Source organism: Martes martes (assembly GCF_963455335.1).
Source record: "Martes martes genome assembly, chromosome: 14".
Classification (NCBI taxonomy): domain Eukaryota; kingdom Metazoa; phylum Chordata; class Mammalia; order Carnivora; family Mustelidae; genus Martes; species Martes martes.
Genome location: NC_137902.1, coordinates 88,490,981 through 88,511,610, shown reverse-complemented (window position 1 = coordinate 88,511,610; position 20,630 = coordinate 88,490,981). Strand labels below are relative to the sequence as shown.

Genomic DNA, 20,630 nt, shown 5'->3' with positions numbered 1-20,630 from the left:
TAACAAGGACATTCTAGGTTTTCGAGACAACAGGTGCAGAGCAGAAATCACGAGGCTCTGTCTTGTCCAGTGAGAAACAGATGAGACGCAGACTCCGAGGAGGCTCCCAGAGGCTGTGTTGGGACATATTTTGTTCTTCCAGGTCCAGAAACGTGGGTTTTGAAATTGGAGTTAGACGTCACATTGAAGTTTCTGGTTTTAAATGAATAAGCAATTAAAAAACTGAAAAATAAGCTTGAAACACCTTCTGGAACTGATATTTTGCCAATTATCTGTGTCCAGAAAATACGAGTCATGGAAGTCATCTGTAATATGAAAGGAGGGTTTTGGAAAACAATTTTCCCCACCTTCTGACCCCTCGCTTGAGGTTCTCATAATGAGACTTAACGCATTAAACCACGTTGACCGTCTTCCCATGAGGGGCTCTTACGGACCCCCCCCCCCACTGGGTTTGCTAAGGCCTGTAGGGCTGAGTGTATGTCAGGAAGTTTGTGACATGGTCCCAGGACACCTGGGAGGGAAACGGAAGTGGGCACTTGTATCAGGATGGGGGCGTCCCCAGGGGGCGGGAACGGATATCTCTTCACTACATCCTCCCTTCACCAAGTCCCCCTTCACCATGTCCCCCCCTTCACCACATCCCCCTTCACCACGTCCCCCCTTCACCACATGCCCCTTTCACCACGCCCCCCCAACCACGTCCCCCCCACCACGTCCCCCTTCACCACGTCCCCCCTCACCTCACCCCCTCACCACATCCCCCCTTCACCATGTCCCCCCTCACCACGTCCCCCTTTCACCACATCCCCCCTCCATCACATCCGCCTTCACCACGTCCCCCTTCTCCATGTCCCCCTTCACCACATCCCCCCTTCACGTCTCCCCTTCACCACGTCCCCCCTCACCTCACCCCCTCACCTCACCCCCTCACATCTCCCCTTCACCACGTCCCCCCTCACCACGTCCCCCTCCACCATGCCCCTCCTTCACCACGTCCCCCCCTCCACCACGTCCCCTCTTCACCACGTCCCCCTTCACCACTTCCCCCCCTTCACCACGCCCCCCCCATCACCACATCCCCCCTTCACCAGGTCCCCTCCTCCACCACGTTCCGCCCTCCACCACGTCCCCCCTTCACCACGTCCCCCCTTCACCAGGTTCCCTCCTCCACCATGTCCCGCCCTCCACCACATCCCCCCTTCACCATGTCCCCCCTTCACCACGTCCCCCCTTCACCAAGTCCCCCCTTCACCACGTCCCCCTTCACCACCTCCCCCTTCACCACGTCCCCCTTCACCACGTCCCCCTTCACCATGTCCCCCTTCACCACCTCCCCCTTCACCAAGTCCCCCCTTCACCACGTCCCCCCTTCACCACGTCCCCCTTCACCACGTCCCCCCTTCACCGCACGTGCTCAAGCACAACCTTCAGGAGAACCCAGATTCTTTCTCGTTTCTTTCTACCCAGATCTCCCAGACTGAATCTTTTTCAGGTATTCCAAATTTTCCTCTCAATGTACCGCAAGCACAATGATTTTCTTTGACCCAGAATCCAAAATGCGCTGCATTTTGGGTTATCCTATAATGCATCTTTAACTTTTTATTCTGAAATAACTTCCAATTGCCCAAAGAGCTACAAACGTGGTAGAGGGGATTCTTGTCTCCTTTGTACCAGTTTCCCCCAAAGTTACCATCCTACATCGTCATGGGGCTTCTATCAGGATGAAGGTATTTACACAGTACAGTATTAATGCAAAGACAAACGTTATTTGGATTCCCCAGTGTCCCCACTGACCCCATTCCTCTGCACCAGGAGGCTGTTTACACACCGAGTCTCCTCTGTGTCCTCAGCCCACGCCAGTTCTGCCACCTTTCTTGCCTCTCGTGACAAGATTGGTTCTGCCGCTTTGTCCGAGGGCCCCGCTCGCGGCGGATGACCGGAAGTCCTTCTGTATTCTAGCTGAGAGCCACTCACGGTCCGAGGGACATTCCTTGGCAGCCGGGCGTGATTTTTATAATTGTCACAAAAATAACCTTAAAAATTAGGTGTTGGCATTCAGCAGATCGTTTTAATGTGGAGATTCCACATTTGAAATTTCCTACAGATCACTTTCGATCTCTGAGGGACTACTGACGTCCTGTATCCAGGCTCATCCTAGTTCGCAGCAGAGTCCTGTAGAAGGTGCTGATGATACTCTTGCTGGCATGTCATCATCTTTCCCCGTGAATTTTAACCTCTCTCAAGGCCAGGAAGTATCACCAGCATGGCGTCACCTGTGCGGGGAAGCAAATCAGTAAGCAGATCACGATGCCACCAGCATGTTGCCCCGGGACCAGCCTCTCCCAAGGTGCCGCTGCCCACCTGCCAACCAGCCTCCCCCACCCACAAGTAACCGACCCTGAACATCTCCTCCTGACCTGTGGTGAGGACATGCTTCTGGCATACACAACAAGCCAACAGATGAACTTGGGGCGGCAACAGGCATGGAACGGCAGAATCCGCTATGCCAGGGGCGGTTCGCTCCAGCAGGCTAACAAGGTCCCCGTGCCCCCAGATCGCTGCTGGGGGCTGATGTGCAGGGGGAGTGTGCATCCCTTGCCCCCGCCACCTGCCTCTCTCCCCCCTCTGCCCCTTCCTGAATACAGTGTCACAATGTGTACCAAGGAAAACCTATCTGGGGGCCCCACTTGCGCAGAGCAAACTGCAGGGCCTGGAAGGTCACCCCACACAGAACATCCTTCTCCCTCCTGGGGACAGTGTGCTAGCTAGTGGGCAGTGAGGGACGCATGCAGGAGGATGTGTGCAGCACCCAGTGTCGTCCCTCCCACGGGCTGCTGGGGGCTGGATGACAGTCACCGTTACACCGGGCCGTCCCCACCATGGCTTCCAGGTCATGAGGGGGCCACAGCCGCAGTGCTGAGCTTTCCGGTGACCTTATCACTGAAGGTCTGTTGCCTGCACTTCTTCTCAGACAAAGGTAAGACGGCGAAGAAAGACAAACTTGTCACGCATGGGTGATGGGCCAAGGACCTCGCCTGGGGCCCCACGTGGGACCCCACAAGCCCCACACCCAGCAAACAGGACCGGCACGATGGTCCCTGCTCTGCCAATGAGGAAGACACAGCACTTGAGGTTCCTGTGAGGCTGTTGGATGAAAGCTTGGCCCCCTTCTACCCTCCACCCCTTGTACAGACATCTCCCTGCAGTTCCTGGGTTATTCGAGATTGTCTGCTGACCGCCAGCCAGACTGTATTTAAATCGATCTGTCGGAAGGTTTCTGTCTCTAGTTAATCCTGTGTGACTGCTTCCCCCCGCTTTGGTGGCTCTGACAGCAGCAGGGACACTTCCTCGGGGAGAGGAAAGGTTGGCTAGGAAACTCTCAGCGGGGCCTGAATTGCTCTGTCTGCTAATGGCAATGACCGTGACCACAGCCCCTGGTGCTCACGGAACCCGTGCTCGTGTGAACCGTTGGCTTCACGCAGAGAAGAACATGACCCCCGGGGTGAAGAACCAAACCTCACGCTTTCTTCAAGCCTCAGCAAGCACGAGAGCGGCCGTAAGAGACTGTAGGAGACTCTTCGCTCCAGGAAACCGGGGTGGCTGGAGGGGAAGTGGGCGGGGGTGGGGTAGCGGGGCGATGGGCGCAAAGGGGGTCACGCGATGTGACGAGCCCTCGGTGTCATTCGCAATGACGAATGACTAACACTGTACTACGTGTTAACTAACTTGAATTTGGAGGGAGAAATGGCACCCACAGAGCAGAAGTCAAGCGGGTTAGTTGGACGTGAACAGACCTACCCATCTTCGGAGTGTCTATGCCGAGCACGTAAGTGGCTCTGCTACAATTGTTGCCAAGGGGAGTGTCCCCTCGCAGTCAATACTCCGTTGTCTGGGAGGGGATCCCATCCAGCAATGGTGTTCTTTCCTCGTTCAGAGTTCCAGGCAGGGCCCAGCAGGAGCGGGAAGGGCAGGAGAGAAGCAGGAGCCCATCGCTGCCTGCCCCAGGAAGGTGACAGGTGTCCCCAGGAAGGTGACAGGCGTCCCCAGGAAGGTGACGGGCGTCCCCAGGAAGGTCATGGGCATCCCCAGGAAAGAGGGGCCAGCAGGCAGACAGGCTCTGGCGATGGTGTCGAGGTCCCCCTGACCTCCCCACTCAGGGGTCCTAGGGCTGGATGCACTGAAGCCTGGGTCAGACGCTGCTGTTACTGAGGGCATGAAGGCATTTGCTGCAACTCTGGTTCCTCAAGAGGCAGCACCAGCTGTGTCCAGGTAGCCTTCCGGAGATCAGGACGGAGTAGGCCCAGAAACCCTGCCTCGGGGCCCTCAACTCCCCTGCCTGTGTGCTTCCTGCACTGCGCTAGGAGCCTCAGCCGGGAGAACAGGACATTTCCCACGAAGGGCACCCAGAGGGGAACCGTCACCGCAGGTGCCTCACTGTGAGCCGGGTTCCTACATGCAATGCAAAGACGCCCGAAATGGCTTGGTAAACAGACCCTTCGGAAGGCAAATGAAAATACGTGCTCGGTGCACACCTGTCACCCTGAGTTTTCTTTAAGTGCCAGTGATCTTGAGGAAGAGAAAGCGCCCCACAGGCACTCACGTGTGACCTCCCCAGGGACGGATTTCCACGCCCTTAAACACCAAGCGTTCTGACTGCAGCTCTGTCTGCATGAAACAGACAAAAATGGGTCAGTCCCGTGTGTTTTGTTTTGCTGTCCTCACACAGACTCCCGAACGTGTCGTGGAGACCCCCTGAGATCTGACCGGAGGCTCTCAGCTCCGACTCGTTGGAAGTTCTGCCCCGGCAAAACATGAGACGGTCCTGCCGATTTCCCACTGTGGAAACAGAGCAAGAATTGCCCAGCAAGCCTGTCACGACCCGAACAGGTCGTAAATCCTTCGTTTATGACCGAATAAAACGTGTGACTGAGCTCATTCAGGTCCTGTGAAATCTCTGTGTTTACAAGGAGTGCGGCTCTGGGACGTGTCCTAATCCTAGGAGGGCATCCTCTCAGCGGCCCCCCGACTCACGCAGAACAGACGGGATATCAGATCAGCCCCGAGGCCATCGGAACAGGGGCCCCTCCCTCTGCTGTGGGCAGACCCCTGGGGAGTTCAGGGCCCAGAAGGGCAGGAGGCCAGGCCAGCCCACTGCTCCCCACAGGAGCTCAGCTGCACGCTCTCAAGGCAATGTCTCCTTTTTAAAAACTCCAACATGGTGGAGGATCGTGTCAGGAAATGCAGGGGAAGCTGCTCAGAAAACAAAACCATGACAACTAAATTAGCCACCCGTTTGTGACTGCTCAGTCAGCCAAATGCCTCTGGGGAAAAAGAAAGAAAATTCCATTGATGCTAAAACTCTCGTTCTCTTGAAGGACGCTGTATGGCTTAATTCCTAGCCGTTCGTAAGCACGCCGTGAGAGCCTCCGACGACGAGTCGTGGACCGATTACCTGCTGCAGGAAACAGAGTGTCGTAATGAATGCAAAAATGGGGAGGCCTGAGCATCACGTCACGTGAGGAGCAACACGGTGGGGGCGGGGGGGGCATTCAAAGGACGGCATGTGAATGTGTCGGAGCAAAGCCCACTCCCCGGATTTCCTCAGAGGGATGCAGCCACGGGACAACAGTCGGGCTGCAAGGATGACAGGAAAGAGAACGGGGGGCCCTGGGATCATCATCCCCCCACCAGCCCCTAGTCCAGGCAGGCCTCCCTTCACGTTCACGGCAGCAGAGCAGCTGACCACGGGGGGCCTGGAGAGGACCCAGCAGCCCTTGTCCCTGGTTATGGTCCTCCTGAGTCACAGGTTAAAGGAGCAGTTCAGGACTCCTGTGTCAATTTCAATATGGTGCCTGTGACCCGTCAGGGATCCCAGGTGCCGCGGGAAGGATTGCTAACTGGACCCCACAACCTTGACAGACATGAAGGCCACCTTAGCTGGCGAATCCTGAGGCAGGGGCCCTGGGAAGAAAAATAGGAAATTCCTAGAAGGGGCAATGCGGATGAACATGGCTGGATGGAAAATCAATGTAAAGATAAAGTGTTTATGCCTTTTCTTAGGGAAGTGATCTGAATCACAGCCTTTCTTCTTAAGCAAATTCTCAGGTGTTGATCTCCATTCAAGTCATGATCTGGAGGGTGTGAGATCGAGCCCCGTGTCAGGCTTCATGCTTAGCACAGAATCTGTTAGTCTCTCTCCCTCTGCTCCTCGCCTCGCTCACATTATCTGTCTCTCTAAAATAAGTAAATAAAATCTTTAAGAATAATAAAAATAAAGAAAATTTATGTACTGACTGTTGTCTTACTACCTTATACATCAGGTAGATGCAGTGATCAGCTACATACAAAATCCCTGGCAGGAGCCATGAGGGTTCAGATAGTTCTACTTTTCCGTAAGAATATTGAAAGCTCAAAGACTGCTGGGCAAAATAGGGAGGTAAGACAGACACTTTCTTTACAACCTCCAGGTACCATAATATAGACCAAGGACACTTTAATCATATAATCAAGTTGTCTAACACGGCTTCCATCACCAGATCTTGCACCAAATTTTCAAAAAACTACAAGTACTATAAAGGAAGAATCATCGTCATCATTATTATAATCCTCCATATTTTATACAATCCACATTTTACATCATAATATCCTAAACTGAAGTGAACTAATCTGTTCTCCAGCATTTACAAAGTCAAAAGAAATTCCAGGAAAGAATCTGAGGTGTTGGCTTTAATTTTTTTTAAGATTTTATTTACTTATTTATTTGAGAGAAAAAGAAAGACAGAGAGAACACAAACGGAGTGAGGGGCAGAAGGAGAAGCAGGCTCTCCTATGAGCAGGGAGCCTGGTGCAGTGCTCAATCCAGGGACCCCAGGATCATGCGCCCAGCCAAAGGCAGAGGCCCAACCGAGCCACCCAGATACCTCTGGGATGCTGGCTTTCAACAGAAAATATGCATAGAAAATCCTTCCAAAGGAACATTGACAAACCGTGCTGTCTGAATCCTGCCTTAGGAATGGGTATGAAATCAGATGGTAAAATGAAGGAATATTTAATGAAATATGTATTGTGTATAATCAGAGTAGCAACAGCCACAAGAAAGAACCTCATCAGTTGATTGCCACACTCTTAAAAATTTAATTTAAATCTGCAAAGAGTGATCTGCCTATAGTAAATACATTTGATACTTACAATTTTATAATGGCTGCTTATGATAGTCTAAGTTATTAATTTTTTAATTAAGTATAATGGAAATAAATTCATCTTAAACACTGGGATTTTCCCTTCTGATGCTTATAAAATTCCCAGTGCCACCACACTGACAGGGCCAGAGGCCTGAATCATAAAGATATTCTGTATATGCAAATCAGAAACACGATACACAGGCCCCCTGGGATCCTTTAAACTAATTAAGGATGATGCTTATTTGGTTTTTACAGTCTTTGGGCAACCATTGGAAAGTTTAGATGTTAAGCTGGTATTAGAGGAACCACCAGACCAAAAATAGTAAATTTGATCATTTAATTATTAATTGAAAACTGGCTTCAATGAGAGGAGGCTATTTTCACCAGAGGACTGAAAGTCATCATGACTGATGCTTCATAACTATCTGAAGGAGAAAATATCTGGCCAGAAATGTTTCTTCATAGTAAAAGGTCATGAAGGTGGTCCTCAGCGGTGTGATCTCTCCACCCCGAAACTCACCAAAATCCTCCACTGTGTCCTTGCGGGGCCCCATCAGTCTATTTGATCTCTTGTGGGGTTCCTGCGCTTGACTTTTGAGGACACAATAAAATTCAAGCTATACTTAAACTGTGATCTTAGAAATACCGAATAAAGGGAGGCAAATGCTCCGTTCCATCATAATAATCTTCAGAATTTACATTTACGTGGGACACAGTCAATTTTTTTTGGGGGGGGGACACGGTCAATTTAAAATGTTACTTTCTGGATGGATCATTCACCAATAAAGTTAATCTATCCCTTTCCAAGGTAGTAAAACATTTGCGTTTTCAGTGCATGTATTACTCACTCAGTCTGCTGAACTATTATTTGTGCAAAAGTGAAAGCAACTTTGTCCATGACAGTCAAGGAGCAAGAATGAATGAACGAACACCACCCCCCCCCCCAAGGAAGGAGGCCTTTTGCTCCCTTCCCACAGGTACGATCAGAACCTATTTTCAACAGGAGGCTTTGCCCCGGCTCCTCGCAGGCCAGGTCCTGGGATGGGGCTGTTTCCCCATCACTACTCCGTGGCAGCTTCCCATCTCACTGGTGCCAGCCAGTGGCTTGCTGGGTGTTCCCAGTGCCTGTGACATTGGCTCATTCATTTGTTGATGGGTTTTTTTAAGACTTTGATTATTTGAGAGAGAGAGAGAGAGAGAGTGAGAGAGATAGAAGAAAGAACAGGAGCTGGGAGGAGAGGGAGAAGCAGGCTCCCCACCGAGCAGGGAGCCAGATGTGGGGCTCGATTCCAGGACCCCGAATCACTGAGCCACCCAGGAGCCCCGTGTTTGTCATTTTAGTTACCCACAATAAGCACACTTGAAAGTCACCCATCCGTGGGGTGCTCTGAAACTAAAAAAGGATGGAAATAATCTGGAGCCTCCAGTAATTCCCTTCTGATTCGGATCTCATTTATGACCACTTGCCGACCATCAGCAGGGATGGGAAATGTCAGAACCAACAGAAAAGAAGAACGCTACAGACGCAGGAAGCTAGAAATGATACATCACTGAACCTGCTTCTTCACTTCCACCCAACTGCAATATAATTCCCCTTCGAGCCGCAAGAATGAATATTAAGTAAGAATGGTCGTTATTCTCTCTGAGAAAGACTCGTGATGGGCTAACAGCAAGAGAGCATCAGACTCACCATCTCTGCGATTAAGACTTGCAAACCCCGGGCCGTGGCTGCTGGACAACTGTGACGAGCAGCTGAAGGACTCTCGTGGCAACGTGGACGCCAGCGGGACATCACAGCGATCTGAGGAAAACCCCAAATTCAGATTAACCCACTGTTCCAGGCATTCCCGACTTCTTCCTTCCCTCCCTTCCTGCTTCCTTCTTCCTCTCCCTCCTCTCTTCCCTCCTTTCCTTGCTTTTAGTTAACAGGCCAAGAAAATGCTAAAACCTATGGCAAACATCAGTCTTGATCGGAAGTGTGTTAGTAGGTGGTAAACAAAATAAAACCCCTGATTGGTAGCATTTGCCATCTTCGGTGGTGTACATACTCCCATTGTGGGCAATTCCTAGCTGTCAGTGTGATGTCACGAACCATTGCAAGGGTAAGAGGGTCACACATGTCACTTCATTATACAGTGTTTCCACCGTGCACATTAAGAGATTAAAATAAACTCAAGAGCGTAGACAAGAGTGAGATGCCAAGACAGAGAGTAGTACATGGTGAGTTTGGAGAATTTACCTTTGTTTTTAACATGATTTACTTAACTGTAACTTTATACAACTTAATCTTTAATAATGACTGTGTTTTAACAACTGGCTTACAAAACTCATGAAAAGTGAATAAATGGCTCTTGCTGGCTGCTAAAAGTTGGTTCCAGCCCACTGCCCCTCAGTGGAGAACTGTTAGAAGAATTTCCTTTAAAATTAGGAAGAAGACTTTAATAGGCATCACAGTTTCTGCTGAAAGCCACTCTCAAAGTCCTATCAGTACATAAGAGAACATTTCAGAGTTAAAAGCAGAGAATTAGGAAAGAAAAAAAAAAAATGTCATCACTTCCAGATGATACGACTGCAGAGGCAGAAAGTCCAAAAGTCAGTAAGTGACTGGTTTAATAGCTCAACATCCCCAAACCGATTTCATCTTAAACTCTAGCTGGGGTCCAAAGATAACTAGAATAGCAAATAATAACAAAATACACGAAGTATCTAAGAATGTATCTTACAAAGTTGTGCAGAACATTTATGGGGATTTTTTTATAATTAAATTTTTTTTAATAATTAAAAACTGTACTGAATGACATTAAAGAAAAACTGAGTAAAATACAGACTCCCGCAATCACAGACAGGAAGACGGCATTTTTAAATGCTCAGTCATCCCCAGTTTGAGCTAAAGACTCATTAGAAGTCCAATCAAAGGCCCAAGAGGGTTTTTCATAGAAACTGAATTGGGGAACCATGACTCAGCAGTTCATAACACGGGGTACAGATATGATTTAAGGAGCCTGTGAAGACAGAGAAAAACTACATCTTTATTTCCATTAAACCTCCAGCTAGAATTCAGCATTTACTTTGATCATGAGCATAGACAAACCACAGCATCTTCAGTAGTGCCCATGCTTTTTTGTTTGTTTGTTACCATCATAAGTTACAGACCGTCCTATAGCAATCATTGTCACAATATCTAGAAGTATCATTTATGTTCCTCCTTACTTCCAAATAATCGTATTTGACTCAGCACTAGATTTTGTTATTTAATGAGCTAATAACAAAGGAGACATTATATTACAATTTCTGATTTATTGATATCAGCCCTTCACTGTAACTGGATATATATATATATATATATATATATATATATATATATATATATAAATACACACACACACACACACACACACACACACACATATATATATATATTTTTTAATGCATTTATAACCAAAGAGGTCTGTGGCACAGGAAGGCCTAGGAAGCCCCCATGATGGGTGTGTGCACAGGCACCGCAAAGTGTTGGCCTATTACTGGGGTATGGTTAGTACTTCAGAAAATTCCAGAAGAGGGGTGTTATCTACAGGTCATGGTCAATGGAGCTAACTCGAGTATTAGCCTAGAAGTCTCTCAGGGTCTAGCACATTGAGCAGAACAGGCCCGCATTAGTCTCCCTGTACACAGGGGGTCCCGGGGACCTCAACAGCACCTTGAAATCACACAGCAGATTGACGGCAAGAGAGGGCTATTCCCACTAATTGTGTGTCTAGGGAAGCCTGCTCTCTTCCCAGCCCTGGCCCCACACGGTTTCCTTTAGGGTTCTGTCCTGATGCTAGTCCCCTCTGCTCACACTGTTGTCATCTCACCACTGAAGCTAACATAGATTTTGCCACTGGACTTGGGTGGGACTGGCATTCACCAGCCTTGCCGACTCTTGGGTGTCACTCACTCTTCTCTAAGCCTCGGTTCTCTCCTCAGTTCGATGGGGAATCACACGACTGGACAGTGATGATATCACACAATTATGCAATGCAGAGCCAACCCCCACAACTGTAGAGTGGCCCATTACACAACGATAATGGAACTCACACAGCAACATGGCAGGGAGTACAATGGGGACTCACGCACTGAGAGGACTGCTGAGGGTTGAAAGTATTTGCTTTTATTATTCTCACTCTGCTAAGAAAAGTCAACACTTATTAAGTTCCTTCAAAAGATGCTATAAGGACACGTTCCCCATAGAGAGATGTAAAAGGTAGTGTTCAACATTCCAAACCATATTGTCATTTTTTAATTCTTTCTTCAAAGAAGGCATATGAAGCTTAGTCTTTTAAAAGAAAAAAAAAGAAGAAGAAGTAATAGCGTTTGTGCTGTAATCTTTCTTTGGAAGAACAGTTTATAAAATTTATTTTTAAATGACTTTTTTTTTTATAACCCTAACTTAGAGGCTTCAAAACCAGTGTTCCAATTTACTCCAACATAGTAGAAGTTGAGGACTTGTGTGGTCAAAAACAAGGTGGTCACATCCTTATAAGGTACCTGGAGAGGAGAGGTCCAGGATTTGGACAGTGTTTCCCAGGCATTCAGAGTGTTTCTAGCTGAATTTAATCCATGTAAGGTGAAGCCTCCAGAGCCATCCCAAACGTCCATTACCTACTGTTTTCAACCTGAAATGTTTAGGTTTTCTACTATGATTCCTGAAGCAAAAATTGTCAAGACCCAGTTTAATTTTCTTTTTTCTTCACATCATTATAAAACATGTGAATCCCATTAAATGAGTATCATTCTCATGAATAATCCGATAAATATTATTTCTATCAAAAAAAAAGATGATTCCTGAAATGTTTCAAAGGTACAAGAATTATGGGGCGCCTGGGTGGCTCAGTGGGTTAAAGCCTCTGCCTTTGGCTCGGGTCATGTTCCCAGGGTCCTGGGATCGAGCCCCAAGTCAGGCTCCCTGCTCAGTGGTGAGCCTGCTTCCCCCTCCTCCCGCTTGTCTCTCTGCCTGATTATGATCTCTGTCTGTCAAACAAATAAATAAAATCTTTTAAAAAACAAACAAAGGTACAAGAATTATTCACAAAGTGTGGATTTTGACAAGTGAGATGGCAAAACAATTTTAAACAACTACTGTTTATCACTTAGAGGGGAAAGCAAGTTGAGTATAAATAATAAGCTTATGAGAATTAACATATGAAAATAGGGAATATTGCAGTTAAGTAAGCTAAAGCAATTTTATTTCCCTTCATAATAACCACCCATATTAATGAGAGTGAGTCCATGGAATAATCTTAATTTTGAGACGCACTCGTCCTCCAGTGGTTCAAATGTACTCCAAGTGAGGTTATCAGAGGGGCTTAAGAATGCTAAAGGAAAAGTGATGGTCCATTGTCATGGGTTTTAGAGAAAAAACAAGCACACCACAATTGTTCATGATTTATGTATGACTCAGATCAGAGTGCCAGAGACATCCTTATGTGCATTCTGATATAATAAATCCATATTTATGAAATACTCAGACCTTGTCTCACTAGGCACACCTATTACAATGCCATTTTAATCAAAAGCCTATTGTATGTCTTACCAGCAGAACAGCCTTAGACTGAGATTATAAAACAATATTCCAGCTTCTGTTTTTTAAAATCACATACATTTTTTCAAGGTGAAATCTTAGAAATTTGGAACTTCCCACAACTGGAGCAAATAGAGCTGGCTTCGTCCTCCCACTCTAGGTGAGCTGATCTGGGGGTTTTCTAGGCTCTTGATCTCCTTCTAAAACTACTTAAATCTACCCTTCCCCACAGACAGAAGAGAAGCCCAGACAGACTCTGTCGGTTAGCCACAGCCTGTCCTTAATACATTTGTTCTGGTTTCTTTGACACTTCAAATTCAGTTTGTACTCAATTATGTGTAAGTGGTATCTTTTCAGGATGCCTTATCTTCTGGATGAGATTAAAAATTCCTCAACACAGAAAATTCATGTTTGTTTGTTTGTTGCTTGTTTTTCATCCTTTAGCATATCACAATGGACTCCAGCCCCTGGAATGGAACAGAAAGTATGACCTAAATTCCCCTCCACTTCCAGCCCTACTTTCTCCTCCCAGGTGGGCAGCTGGAATCAAGGTCCAGACCCACACAGAGGTGCCCCTTGGCCACTGGACCGGCAAGGACATCTGGACTCAGAAGAGCCTGAAGATACCTGGGAATCTCTCTCCATCAGGAGGAATGAGGCCCGGAGCTAGGCTGCTGCTCCAATATTCCCCAATCCCTGGTGGCCCATGAAGGCCACTGAGAAATTTGTGAACATCTGGAGCCCCCACGCCTCCCCTCCCAAGGTGTGTGCTTATAGAGTCCCAATCCGTACAGGTTCCGATCCATGCTGTCAGCACTTTGGACGGCGGTACTGACCTTGGCCAGGGTTCAGAGGTACTGGCTGGTCTCCAACCCTCAGGTATACACATCTGTGCATGTGTGTGTGATGGTAATGTCTCCCTAGAAGCAACGGGACATTCTGTAAGCATCGCATACAGGATGCTCTAGGGGCCCACGCCTAATTTTCCAAGCCCATCTCAGCCACCCCCACCCTCACTTGCCCCTGAAAATGTGTGCTGCTGTGTGCTCAGACCAGCTACTACCCATCGTGGGACTACACTTGGCACCAACTGGGCATCCCATGAGTTTGAACAACTGCGAGTCTGAGTTGCTTAGTTTCATGATCCTTAAAGCCCAAACTGTTAGGAGCCCAGCTGAAGGAAAGCAGAGGTGATTTCAGATTTCTTGTCTGTTCCAATAAGTTGTGCATGCCAATAATAGAATACAGTCATATCTCTGTGAGAACCAAGTCAGAAAGGGCAAATTACACCACGTTCCTGGCTAATTTATTTATCTCACCCATGCAGAGAGTGCTTGCCTACCCATTAGCACAGTCTGAAGTTAAGCACTCTTGTTTTTATTTCTAGGCTGGCTTTCCTATCACAACCTATATTGTGAATTATTTCAAAGGTTGGGTTTATGTTCACTGCATTAAATGAGAGCTATTTAATGATTAGCTCTAGATCCAGATGTTGCCTGTAAAATTATTCCTCGGCATAGAAGGTTTCACTTTTTTTTGTAAGTCAAACAGTAACAGTAACAGGTAAATTAATTTACCATTAATTTTAGTGGGGTGATATAGCAAATTAATACTCATTAATTGCAACTATTATTAAGTATGAATTTGAAATAATTATTGTTCTTATAATTAAATAATACCTCATGTTCCCTCCAGCTGAGTGAACTCATACTGGTAGTGTTTCCTTTTTTAGATCAAAGCGTTTGTAAAATGTCTTACGTATTTTTGAGAAAATTCTAAACTACAAAATAATATATTCCAAATGCTGAATCCAAATGGTAGAGAAGATGTAACCGGGCAAATATTTGTCAATAAAAAGAACTTCCTGACTAATGATCTGGCTTTGATCTTCCAGAAAATCTGCAACTCAAAAGCCCAAAATCACATTTGAAAAAGTCTTCTTGTTAGAGTACCTATAAATAAAATTGAAAACAGGAAATCAATAGACAAAATCAATCAAATCAAAATCATTTACCGACCTTTGAAAAGGTCAGTAAAAGATTCTTGCCAGGCTAGCTTAAAAGGAGAGGGAGAGAGAGAGAGAGAGAGAGAGTTAGTTCACAAATTACTAATAATAGAAATCAAAGAAAGAACATCACTACAGATCCCACAGACATTAAATGGGTCATAAAGAAATAATATGGACAACTCTACACCTACAAACTTGATAATCTAATTATCAAATATGGACTAATCCTCAAAAGAAACAATCTGCCAAATTCACACAAGAAGGAAGACAATCTGTAGAGGCCTTTATCTATTAAAGAATCTGAATCTATAATTAATAACTTTCCAAAACAGAAAGCACCATGTCCAGGTGGCTTCAGTGATAAATTCTACCAAATATTTAAGGAACAAATATTACCAATTCCCTACAAACACTTTCAGAAGCCAGGAGCAGAGGGAATAATTTTCAATGTGTTTTATGACAACTGAATTACCCTAATACTAAAAGCAGTCATAGATATTACAAGAAACCATAGACCAACATCTCTCATACACATAGAAGCAAAGTCCTCAACAAAGTATTAGCAAATTGAATCCCACAATGTACAAAGAGAGCAGGTGTAATTCATCCTAGGTATGCAAGGCCGCTTCAACATTCAAAAAGCAATTAATGTAATCGCCCACATCAACAAGCTGAAGAAGAAAACCATACAATCATATAAAGGGATGCAGAAGAAAGTATTTGACAAAATGCAACACCTGTTTGTTGTAAACACTCTTAAGGAACAGAGAGGACCTTTCTCATCTTGAAAAAGAATATCTGCCCAAAACCTAAAGTTTAATCATACCTAAAGGTAGGAAACTTGAAGCTTTCTGACTGAGATCAGGAGCAAGACAAGGTTGTTCCCTCTCCCCCTTCCTTTTCAATATCCGACTAGATGTCTTAATTAGTGCAATTAGACAGGAAGAGGAAATAAAAGGGATAGAGATTGGGAAGGAAGAAATCTTTGTTCACAAATCACAAATGACATGATCATCTATGTAGAAAATCCAAAAGAACTGACCAAAAACCTGGAACTAACAAGTGATTATAGCAGCACACGGGATATAAGGTTAATATACAAAAGTCAACCCTTTCTTATATACCAGCAATGAACAGGTTGAATTTGAAATTAAAAATACAACACCATGGGGCACCTGGGTGGCTCAGTGAGTTAAAGCCTCTGCCTTTGGCTCAGGTCATGATCTCAGGGTCCTGGGATCGAGCCCCGAATCAGGCTTTCTGCACAGCAAGGAGCCTGCTTCCCCCGTTCTCTCTGCCTGCTGCTCTGCTTAGTTGTGATCTCTCTCTCTCTGCATCAAATAAATAAATAAAATATTTTTAAAAAATACCAACACAGCATCATTTACATGAGCATCCAAAAGTATGAAATACTTAGGCATACAGCTAACAAAACATGGACACAACCTGTATGAGGAGAGCTACAAAACACTGATGCATAAAATCAAAGAACTGCATAAACGGAGAGATAGTCTACGTTTAAGGACAGGAACATTCAATACTGTCAAGAGGTCAGTTCTTCAAATTTTATCTATAATTCAAGGCAAATCCATAAAAATCCCAGCAAGTTATTTTGTGGATATCAACAAACCGATTCTAAAGTTTACATGGAGAGGAAAAACTACCCAGAACAGCCAACAGAATATTAAAGTTGGAGGACTGACACCAGCTAGCTCAAGACCTATTACAGAGCTGTGGCAGTGAAGACAACAAGGTATTGGCAAAAGAAATGACAAATGGGTCAATGGAACAGAATAAAGCCCAGAAATGGGCCCACAGAATAGAGCCGACCGATCTTTGACAAAGGAGCAAAGTCATCCAATGGAGCAAAGACGGGCTGTTCGACAAATGGTGTGGGGACAACTGGGCATCTACGTGCGACATCAAGAGTCTAGACACAGACTCTCACCTTTCACAAAAATTGACTCAGATAGAGCACAGATCTAACTGTAAAGTACAAAACAATAAAATTCCCAAAAGATGGCTCAGGAGAAAATCCAGATGACCTGTGTTTGCAAATGACTTTCTAGATGCAACACCAAAGGCATGATCTATGAAAGAAAGGATTGACATGCTGGTGTTGATGAAAGAATTTTCTGCTCTGCGAAAGGCACTGTCAAGAAAATGAAAAGACAAGTCACAGACTGGGAGAAAATACTTGAAAAACATACATCTGCAAAGAACCGCTCTCCAAAATATAAAAAGAATTCTTAAACTCAATAATTAAAAAGAAAAAAAAAACTCCGTTTAAACATCGGTCCAAAGACTTCCTGGCACCTCAACAGAGAAGATGTGCAGATGTCAAATAAACAGATGACAAGAGACCCGACATCACCTGTCATCAGGGAAGTGGAAATTAAAACAATGGGATACCACCATACGCCCATCAGCATGGCCGACACCTGGAACTGGGCCAACATAAAATGCCGGCATGGACGGAGGGCAGCAGGAACCCTCATCCATTGCTGGTGGGAGTGCAAAATGGTACGGTCTTCTTGGAAGACAATTTCGTAGGTTCTTAGAAAACTAAGTATACTCCCTCCATGCATTCTACTCCTTGGTATTTACCCAAAGGAGTTGAAAGCTTATGTCCACACAGTAACATGCACACGCTGTTTCTAGCAGCTTTACTCACTGATGGCCAAAGCCTTAAGTCAAAGAAAGTGTCCTTTAGTCAGCAAGTAGCTAAAGAAACAGTGGCACAACCAGACAAGGGGATCTTTTCAGCACTAAAGAGAAGCGAGCTATCAGGCCATGAAAAAACATGAAGGAACCTTAAGTGCATGTTAGTAAGTGAAAGAAGCCAATTTGAAGAGGCTACACACTTGGAAAAAGTGAAATTATAGAGACAGTAAAAAGTAGCTGTCAGAGTTTAAGAGGTAGACAGGAATGAATGGGGGGGGTAAGGGGGGGAACTCTTAGGGCAGCGAAGCTACTCTCTAGGGCACTGTCATGGTAGATATAGGTCTTTACACATTTGGCAAGTCCCATAGAGTGTACAACACTCAGAGTGACCCCTCACATAAATCATGAGCTGTGAGTGACGGGTTCATGAGTTTGAAGGAAGGAAGCACTGTGGGGTGACTGCTGGTAATAGGGGAGGGCTGTGCATGTGTGGGGAGAACGGGAATATGGGAAATCCCTATACATTGCATAATTTCACTGAGAACCTAAAATTGCTCTAAAAATAATGCCTCCTAAAAAGCAAAGGCTTTCTTTTTATCAACAACTGAGAATTTACTTAAGAATAAAGGCTGTGATCCAAATAACTTCCCTGCGACAAGACACGAACAGTTCATCTTTACACTGATTTTATTCCAGCTCTACGTCAAGAAGACTCTGAAATTTTGCTCTAGTGCTTTGCTGAAAAATTCAAATCTATTCCTTCCTGGTTTTAAAATCATGCAAAACTGTGTGATTTCCCAACCTCAGAGGAACCGCGGCCCTGGGGGAGAACAGTTCTAGGTTTCTCACGGGTTGCCCTCCTTCCGCACACTAAAGAGCCAAGAATTTGCACCGTTTGAAAGGCAGAATTTTAATGATCTCAATCATTATCCACCAAGGTCCCCAAAGATCTTATATTCCGCAAAAGGCACGGACACCCAATGGTGACTGTGGCTTCAGCATTACAACAGCACCATTTGTAATGACTCATCCCGCTTCTCATGGAGGACCCGCAGGTTTTGTAAAGAACCAATGTTTATCTTTATTTCCTCGGCTTCTAGCACACTGCCCGGCATGGGGCAGGCATCTGATAAATGTGCTGAATTCAGCAGGGCCACGAGGTGGAGAGCGACTTTCTGAAATTCCATATCTAAGTTATATCTCGTCTCGACGCGTGTTGAGCTCATGCCTCCCAAGCAGCCAAGTTCGTCTTGATAGGAAAAGCCTGCAGGCTTCCCTTCCGGGCACAGCAGCTCCACAGGCCACCTGCTGTCACGGGGGCAGCTGGGCACCCGTGCTGTGCTCTGTGGGTAGCGTTTAAACCAGGCCTGGCGAATCAACAGGTAAGAAACATGACTGCAAGAATCCGGAACCCTCTCCTGCTCCTACTCAGAGGGCCGCACTTGAGAAAGTCAGCTGTCGACTCACGTTGGCATTGATGTGGCCCTAAACCTCGAGTTTAAAAAGAATTTAACTAGTCATAGCTCGCCGGCTGGAGAATTGCCTTGCTGACCCTTAAATCTGGGCTATCCATTTCGAGGGGCAGAGTCTAATATCCCACAGACTCTACTCACGTTGTTAGAATGGCCACAGAACAATGGAGTGCGCCTGTTTTTAATTTTTTTGTTCAGACATTATTCACACGTGTTACCAAAATACCGTGATTCTCATTAAATCACATAGCTTCATTCTATAGATGGTGCTTCTCCGTAAGCTGTTTCATGGAGCAACAGCTAATAAATATTTCTTGGGGGAATGCATAATTTATTTTGAAACTTTTGGACAAATTTTTTAAGTTTCTCAATTTGCACCACCAAAAATTTGGAAACAAAGTGATTTCATTCCCTCTCTACTATCTGATGGTAAGACAATCAAAAACGACAGAACAAAGTTTTTAAAAATTTACGAGGACACATGAAAGGATTTAGATGTTCATTTATATTTTAAGGAATGTTTCTCCTGCAAGTCCACATGACTTTAAGGACTGACGAATTTTAACCAAAAACAACCAACAACACCCTATCCTATTTGCCATAAATATTATCACCAATAGTTGAATTTTTAGGACAAGGCTTAGGTGACTCGAACTTATTATCTTGGAAAGAATATTTAGTATTTGGGCATTTTCACTGGAAAGAATTTAAAACAATAAATACAAAATAACTAGCGTATTCCCAAGCTAAAAACTCACCGCTTCATGAGAATGAGAAACAGAATATACGCCACTGCAGAGAAATATGTATTTTGTGCTTTAAATAATCAACTGGGAGGTTCAAAATCTGGTGTGACCACCGATGAACGTCTCATCACAAGCTCTGTCATTTGCATCCACCTGCCTTGTGCTCTCTCTCCTGCCTCCCTCCCACCCTCCCCTTCTTCCTTGCCTCCCTCCCAACCTCCCGCCCTTCCTCTTTCCTCTGACAGAGTCAACAAGGACAGTTGTTCAAAAGCATCTGCAGTTGGTGGCAGCAGGTACAATCAATGCAGCCCAAGCACGAATATTTGTACACGACCCTTCCACAAAATACCAGTTTTCCCCATTTTGTTGGAGGGAGGAAACCACAGGCAGTAATTTCTTTGTAGAGCTCCAAGAATGTACACAAGATGCATGGGGGGGGGAGGTATTATGAAATTTGATATATTATGGAATTAGATGATTCTGAAAGTTTTAGTACAATCCACTCACAGTTAAGTATTTTCTAGAACAGCCCACTGAGGTCCTGGTACATGACAGCATTGCTGTTTAATGTAATGTTTACCTAAAAATTATTTGAATTTAAATAGTAACAGTTCACTGAAAACTTGGGTCTCTGCCCAAAAAATTTCCATAAAACAATCATTTTGTTTAATGGTTCATGTTTATTCAAAACTAGAGACCACTGCTGTTACACAAGTGGAAAATCCAATCATTTTTAGGAAGCATGTGTGTGTGTGTGTGTGTGTGTGTGTGTGTGTGTGTGTGTGTGTGTGTTTGCATCAAGCAAATACAAACTTAGATCACCATTGAATAAAATGGTACTTTTTCCAGTATCTCGTTAGACATGTTTGCAAAGGTAATATATCTATTTGGTGTTATTTCCAAGGGTGCAACTAAACATTTCTTTTCAAAATTCATCCAAAGAGGGTGGGGTTTTTTCACTCCTCTACCAACCTTTCGAGCCATACCGAGATGCAGCAC

At 45.3% G+C, this 20,630-nt stretch overlaps 1 pseudogene across 1 annotated transcript in view; it reads right to left on the bottom strand.

Annotated features, from left to right (window-relative positions):
• Positions 1-20,630, bottom strand: part of LOC308355050 (contactin-associated protein-like 3) — a 141,381-nt pseudogene that overhangs the window by 106,855 nt on the left and 13,896 nt on the right. Inside the window, exon 2 of the transcript in view lies at positions 8,872-8,982. The product of the transcript in view is annotated as a contactin-associated protein-like 3 (transcript). The remainder of the gene's footprint in view (positions 1-8,871; positions 8,983-20,630) is intronic.